The following is a 7871-nucleotide window of genomic DNA, read 5'->3' on the forward strand; positions in this document are numbered from 1 at the left end:
GGCTAGGTCTGTAGATACGGCCCCCGAATAATCATAGCCAGGTTAGACTTTTAGGGTTTAACCATTACGATCTCGTGGTAGATCAACTCTTGTAATACTCATATTCATAAAGATCAATCAAGCAGGAAGTAGGGTATTACCTCCATAGAGAGGGCCCGAACCTGGGTAAACATTGTGTCCCCTGTCTCCCGTTACCATCAATCCTAGACACATAGTTCGAGACCCCCTACACGAGATCCGCCGGTTTTGACACCGACATTGGTGCTTTCATTGAGAGTTCCACTGTGCCATCCTCAAAAGGTTTAATGGCTCCTTCAATCATCTACAACGATGTTGTCCAAGGAGAAGTCTTCCTGCCTGGACAGATCTTCGTGTTCGGCGGCTTCGCACTGTGCGCCAACTCGCTTGGCCATGTGGAGCAGATCGAAAGCTACGCCCCTGGCCACCCGGTCAGATTTGGAAACCTGAACTATGTTGCAGATATTCATGGAGACTTGATCTTCGACGGATTCAAGACCACGGCAGCCGCTCTCTGCCACCGCGATGAACATGACCTAAATCTGTCATCGGTCCACACACAGGAGTTATTACCTGTAATTGCTCCAGCCATAGATCCGGAGCAGATCGCTTCATCCGAAGATGGGAAGCTCAACCCCGCCGTGGAATCCGCGGTCTCAGTGGTGTTGGAGCCGCCCACAGACTTAAGTTCAAGAGACATCTACGTCACCGGAAGTACGGACCCATTTCCGGCTACAGGTTCCGAACTATGCACGTCCGCGCATATCGAGCACGATCGGTCATCGATAATCGAATTCAGTGCCGCGGACATCTTTCGGCATTCGCCTCTGGGCGACATGCTAAACTCGTTAAGAGCACTATCCTTAGTGGGGGGCTCACAGCCGAACTCTATCCGGTTCGAGCTAGAGATTGATAACCGAGAATTTTGCTTCCCACCCACCGCCCACTTCATACACACCGTCGAAGACTGAACCAACTCGCTCGACTACGGCTCCGAAGACATCGACGGTATGGACGATGATGCTAATAAGGAACCGGGAAAAGACCCGCTATTTACCGAACGCGGGACAACCACCTCTTCCTACGATGTATACATGGTGGATACACCTAAGAGAACTAATGACAACGAGAAAGCAGATCCAGTTGAGGACAAACCTCCTGTGATACAACAAAAACGCTGGCGCCAGCGGCGCCGTCTAAGTCGCGTCATGGAATAAATGGTGATACATACACGAGAGAGGACAATGCTCCGGACGGTGCCAAAAATAGAGAAGATCCCGATGAACGAACTGCCGAACAGGACGATCGGGAACACGGGCAAGTTAGCCCTGACGATTAGGCCATAAACGATGACTCGGAGGATAGTAATTACCTTCCACTCTCCGAGGATGAGGTGAGTCTCGGCAGCGAGGATTTTATCGTGCCTGAGGAACCTCTGGAGTAGGAGCGCTTTAAGCGCCGGCTAATAGCCACTGCAAGGAGCCTGAAAAAGAAGCAACAGGAGCTTCAAGCTGACCAAGATCTGCTCAATGATAGATGGACTGACGTCCTAGCAGCGAAGAATACAGCCTCAAGTGCCCAGTCAAAAGTACCCGAAGCGCAAATTGCTACTTCAGTTCGATGACGAGGCACCGGAGCCCATACTATCGCCGCCCAATGCGGATAACCGACCACCACGTGGTCGGGACAAAGCGGCAACTCAGGTCGAACACCAGCCCGCCCCTCCTCATCGTAAAGTCAGAGACAACACAGCTCGTGGTCACTCATATGACCTTCGGGAGGACCTGGACAATAGAGCAGGACATACCAGATCGGTCTACGGATCGCGAGGACGTGCCCCAACACGTGACAACGACTATCTATTAGGACGTGACAAGCCTAGTCACACCTGGGATGAAAACCGCAGACGGACTCCATCAGAGCTACGTCGCAATGTGGCCCAACATAGAGGCGCCGCACACCCCCTTTGCTTCACAGACGAAGTAATGGAGTACATATTCCCAGAAGGATTTAAACCCGTGAATATCGAATCATATGATGGAACAACTGATCTCGTGGTGTGGATCGAGGATTTCCTTCTCCATATCCACATGGCCCGCAGAGATGACTTTCATGCCATCAAATACCTCCTATTAAAACTCAAAGGTCCAGCTCGGCACTGGTTGAACAGTCTGCCCGAAGACTCTATTGGCACCTGGGAGGATTTGGAAGACGCCTTCCGCAACAACTTCCAAGGCACATATGTCCGGCCGCCAGACACCGATGACTTAAGCCATATAGTTCAACAACCCGGAGAGTCGGCCAGGAAGCTCTGGACTAGGTTCTTAGTTAAAAAGAACCAAATCGTCGACTGTCCGGACGCGGAAGCCCTAGCGACCTTCAAACACAGCGTCCTGCATGAGTGGCTCGCCCGCCACATCGGTCAAGAAAAACCAAAATCCATGTCAGCCCTTACCACACTGATGACCCGCTTTTGCGCGAGAGAAGACAGCTGGCTTGCTTGTAGAAGCAACAGTGCCAGCAATCCAGGTACTTCCGAAGTCCGAGATGGCAATGGCAAACCACGACGCAGCAAACACAAACGTCGCAATGATAATGAGAGAATGCGCGACATAGCAGTCAACGCCGGATTCGGTGGCCCCAAACCCGGTCAATGGAAAAGCCATTCAAGGCAAACAGAGACGAGCCATCCACCCTAGACAAGATATTGGATCGACCCTGCCAGATTCATGGCAATACTGACAAGCTAGGCACTCACACCAACAGAAGCTGTTGGGTCTTCAAACAGGCCAGGAGGCTCAACACCAAACATAAGGGGAAAAGATCCCCCAATGATAGTGATGACGAAGAGATTCACCAAACAAATACCAGGGGTCAGAAACAATTTCCCCCCGAGGTAAAAACTGTGAACATGGTATACATAACACACGCCCCTATAGAGGAGCACGAGACATACTCCCTCCGGACTGAGGATCATACTCTGTTCCCTCCAGCCGGAGTGCAAGTTGGCCTTATTAAACCGCATGCATACCTTGTCGGCCATTAAGCCGGCATTCTCCATTCAACATGACCAACCAATTATGGAGCTGGACTAGCAGTTCGGCCTCCGTTGTCGACCTCACACACCTGCGAAATCTATACCGCTCATACATAACTATGCACTTCAAATACCATGGGCATCGGCGGAGGCATAATACGGACGGGCCTACAAGTACTTCTATCACTCCCTTCTTTTCAATTCTTTTCTCACGACCTTTATTATTATTATTATTATTATTATTATTATTATTATTATTATTATTATCCTTTTATCATAGGTGACTCGTAGGCTGGTCATCTCACCGACTCCATCGGAGTTCTGGTTTGTACATAACTTACTCCCTTCAAGGAGCCCCTACATCAAGGAAAGGCGGCGTAGACGTGCGACATGAGGTCCAAAATAACTTTTTTTAGACCATACTCTATTTTGTGAGCCTGTAAAGTGCCTTCTACCTCAGCCATCGACCCTTGGCATGTCAAATAGCCAGGGTCGTGGCGTTATTATATACAAAGCACTGATTGGCATGACACTCAAGTTTTACTGAATGTACTTATATCCTGTATTCATGTTTCTCTAAAAAACTGTATTTTGAGCCTTGTGATTTTCACGCGCCCCGCCAGGGGCTCGATATGGGAACGAACTAAAATTGCCAATAAGTCCGAACAACTTTATACCATACTTTGGTGTCGTGAGTTTGGCCTTATATGCATCAGCTCTGAATCATGTCTTGGTTCAATAGTTGGGTTGCCCGGCTCCTATGCTTGCTACCTTACGTTCCGCTCCATCGACTAAGGTAGTAAAGGGAGAACTACTGCGATTGTGCCCTGGTTCGCCCAGGCGAGCACCTCAGTAGAGAAAGCCGAAAACTAACTGTCATGATGCGGCGAGAGCTGGTCAACCACTTGACGACTTATCAGAATCTTTCACGATTCCCTCCGTATTATACGAAGGACCTTTCTTTAGGTCATACATGTGAACGCACCACATTGGGATAACAACATACATACCAGGGTTTATATCGTAAACCCACCATAAAACTCCTATGGCTAAGTGAAAGTGTTAACGCCCTATAGTCAAGTTGCCTCGTTCACCACATTGAAACCTCCATTTTCGGACCAAGACGTTGGGTTAAAAATGATCATATGCTTTTCTGAACACCCCCGTATTTTCTACGTGAAGGCTGAAGCCAACGACTGGAAAACTTTCAGATTATGCAAACAACGGCCGCACAGGAGGAACCAAATATCATGTGGAGCTCGGCCCACTAGGCCATCTGTTTGTTTAATAACAACTGCCGCTTTGGCGCGCCAAACTGTGACCAAAAAAGCTTCTCCGTGGCACACCCTTCCCGCACTTGATAAAATTGCAACGCATTGGAGGCGCTCTTCGGTAGGTCTAAAAAAGGGTCCGGAGAACTCCACATTTGGTTAAGCGGGGAATACTTCGGATCGCCGAACTTCGTATGTAACAAGAAGGGCTTACCAGCCGCTATTTCCCCAGCTTGCCAGATCTCTTCCCGAGCCGCTCTAGACTCAGATTGTGCTTCTTTCTCTTCTTGTAAGGTCTTGCCGAGATCGGTCGTTTTGGTCTTGTTATCCTTCTCAAGGAATTCGCACCGGACGATGGTCTCCTCCAGCTTGCACGCCATGGTAGTAATTCTTTCCTCAAATTGGCGCCGAACAGCCTGTTCGGTTTTTAATTCTTCAGCCACCTTATGGGCAGCTAGATTACTCATCCAGGTTTGTTCCTTGGCAAGGACAAGCTTAGCCCGAAGGGCCTCCATCACAGCTGCACCATCTGTAGTTACGCATGTCTCAGTGTACAATTCCGGCTTCATGCTCATGTTATCCTGCGTAAATATACTGGTTAACCCAAAAACATACCTTGCGCCTCGTCAAGACGCATGTTGATCAGCGTGCTGTCATCATCCGCCTCTTCAATCTTCCGCTGCAGATCGGCAACCTCCGCAGATCGGGCAATTGCAGTGGAAGTAATAGCCTGTGTTCAAAGTAGTCATATTATTTCTTGGATAAATATTTTTTATCCTCTGATTGCCTCCCTTGGGGAGCCTATTAGAGTCTCAAGGGCTACTATCTATACATAGGAGTATTTTGTGAATAAAACACAATTGATAGCATTATAACACAAACCTCGAAACCTCTTAGCAGGCTCGTAAAGGCTTCATTCAGTCCGCTTTTCGTGGACAGGACCTTTTCAACCACCGCGCCCATGAAGGTACGATGGTCTTCGGAGACGGATGCCTGTCGCAGCATCTCTGTCAATATGTTCGGCGTTTCTGGGTCTTCGGAAGCAGCCGTAGCAGCACGGCCTCCCTTCAAAGGGATTCATTCATTCGCCCCTAGAGTTGTCTCTGGCTGAAAGCCGGTTGGCCCCCGGACCCTGGGCTACCGAAGTGTCATCTTCGTTTTGTGTTTTCATCACCCCTCGCATCACATGCGGATCAGGAAAGGTCTTCCGGGACGACACCTCGAGGTCATCCACCTTATGGGGCGAGGAGACTGGTGGAGGCGTCTTGCTTTCCATCATCTCTGGGAGAAGGTCTCCGGAGGAAGATGATTGTTGAGAAAGATTGTGCGCCGAGCTACAAAACAAACATACATTTTAGATGTTACCCTGGTCACAGGGGAGGAACGGGGTATGTGTAAAACGCCTTTGTTTGCTTACGATTTAGGCTTGGCTTCACTGGAGAACTGTGTAATAATGTCGTCCATCAAACCCGAGCCTTCCAACAGAGGCATCTCGCCTCGCTTGGGAACCTTTTCTTCCCAGTCTTCGCAGGCGGTCCTTTTCTTACCATACTTGGAATGAGTGTTGGCTTCCCCTTTACTTTTGGCTTCAGGCAATGAGTTTTTCATCTCCACGGAAACAGCGTCTAAAATATCTTTGGGATGGAAGCCCTCTTTGGTCCTCCCGCTCCCCGGTTTGTCCTCCTTCACAGACATTTGGTAGGGTGCCGGGGCCAGCATCCTTGTTAATATAGGATCCACTGAGGCTTCGGGAACTGGGGCCAAACACCTAATTAGTTCCGCTTTCTTTATCCAGCCCTGAAAGGAGATAATTTACTTGACAACATATCACGATATACTTAACTACAAAGTATTCGAAAAACAAGTGCTCACCGGGGTGTTTGGACGGTTGCACTCAAGGACAACGTCTTTGGAGGTGTCCGGCCAATGTTTTCATTTCTCGAAAAACGTCTTCCACATCCCTTTGTGCGTAGCATCGAAGAAGTGTTGGAGGGTTTGTGGCCCTTCGGGATTAAACTTCCACATGCGAAGAGGCCTATGCTGGCATGGCGGGATTCGGGGGATTAGCATTACCTGAATCACATTGACAAGATCGATGTCCCTCTCGAGGATGGTTCGGCTGCGGCTTTATAGAGTCCGCACTTCATCAACTGATCCCCAGTCCAACCCCTTATTGACCCATGATGCAAGCTGTGATGGAGGGCCAGAACAGAAAGCAGGTGTAGCTGCCCACTTGGTGCTATGGGGTTCCGTAACGTAAAACCACTCTCGCTGCCATTGATTGGCAGCTTCAGTGAAGGAGCCTTTGGGACAGGGAGTGTTTTTAAGCTAGCTTACTACAGCATCGCTGCACTCCACCTGTTCCCCGTCGACTACCTTTGGCTTCACACCAAAGGTCTTGAGCCATAAGCCGAAGTGTGGGGGGATTCGAAGGAAGGCCTCGCACGTGACAATAAACACCGAGAAGTGAAGGAAAGAATCCGGAGCTAGATCGTGAAAATCTAGTCCGTAATAAAACATTAGCCCCCGGACAAAGGGGTGGAGAACGAACCCTAGCCCTCGGAGGAAGTGAGAGCTGAATACGACCCTCTCGCCGGATCCGGGGATCGGGATAACCTATCCTTGAGCAGGAAGCCTGTGGTGGATCTCCACGGTCATGTATCTGGCCACCCGAAGCTTTGCAATGTGCTCCTCTATAACGGAGGAAGCCACCCATTGGCCTTGAGAGATGGCTCCGGACATGATGAGGAAGCTTGAAGCAATGAAATCGAACCTTGGGTGCTAGAACTCGATGTTGGAAAGGTTGAGGAGAGGTTTGGCGTAAAAGGACGGCCCTTGGTTCCTTTATAAAGGCAGTGGGTATTGAACGCCTCCTCCTAAGCCTAAAAGCCTACCTATTCCCAAGGAATCTTTCCAATGGAACGATTGGTTTACCCACGCTCGTATTAATGAGGATCCCACAATAAGGGGTAGACAATCTCTACTCCGACAGAACGTGTCAATAAGGGCCATGCCTCGAAACGTGGAACAGGAAACAATTCGAAATAACAACCGGACAGACATGATGTCATCTTGTAAAAAGTTGTCAATAGATGAGACTCATGAAATATTATATTCTCTATTGTCGTGTGGGGTACTTATGTTGCAGATCCAGACACCTTCGTTTTATTCGAAGACTATCTCAGAGTATTCGGAAAGTGGAACCCGTCTTGCAATGCCGAAGACAATCTGCGTGCCGGACACATCGTCATTGAAGCCTGGTTTAGGGGCTACTGAGGGAGTCCTTGACTAAGGGGTCCTCGGGCGTCCGACTTATTGGATATGGGCGGGACTGATGGGTTGTGAAGATACGAAGACCGAAGACTCTACCCGTGTCCGGATGGGACTCTCCTTGGCGTGGAAGGCAAGCTTGACTATCAACTATGAAGATTCCTTTCTGTGTAACCGACCTTGTGTAACCCTAGATCCCTCCCTTGTCTATATAAACTGGAGGGCTAGGTCTGTAGATACGGCCCCCGAATAATCATAGCCAGGTTAGACTTTTA

This window comes from Triticum dicoccoides, chromosome 5A (assembly GCF_002162155.2).
Source record: "Triticum dicoccoides isolate Atlit2015 ecotype Zavitan chromosome 5A, WEW_v2.0, whole genome shotgun sequence".
NCBI classification, from domain to species: Eukaryota; Viridiplantae; Streptophyta; class Magnoliopsida; order Poales; family Poaceae; genus Triticum; species Triticum dicoccoides.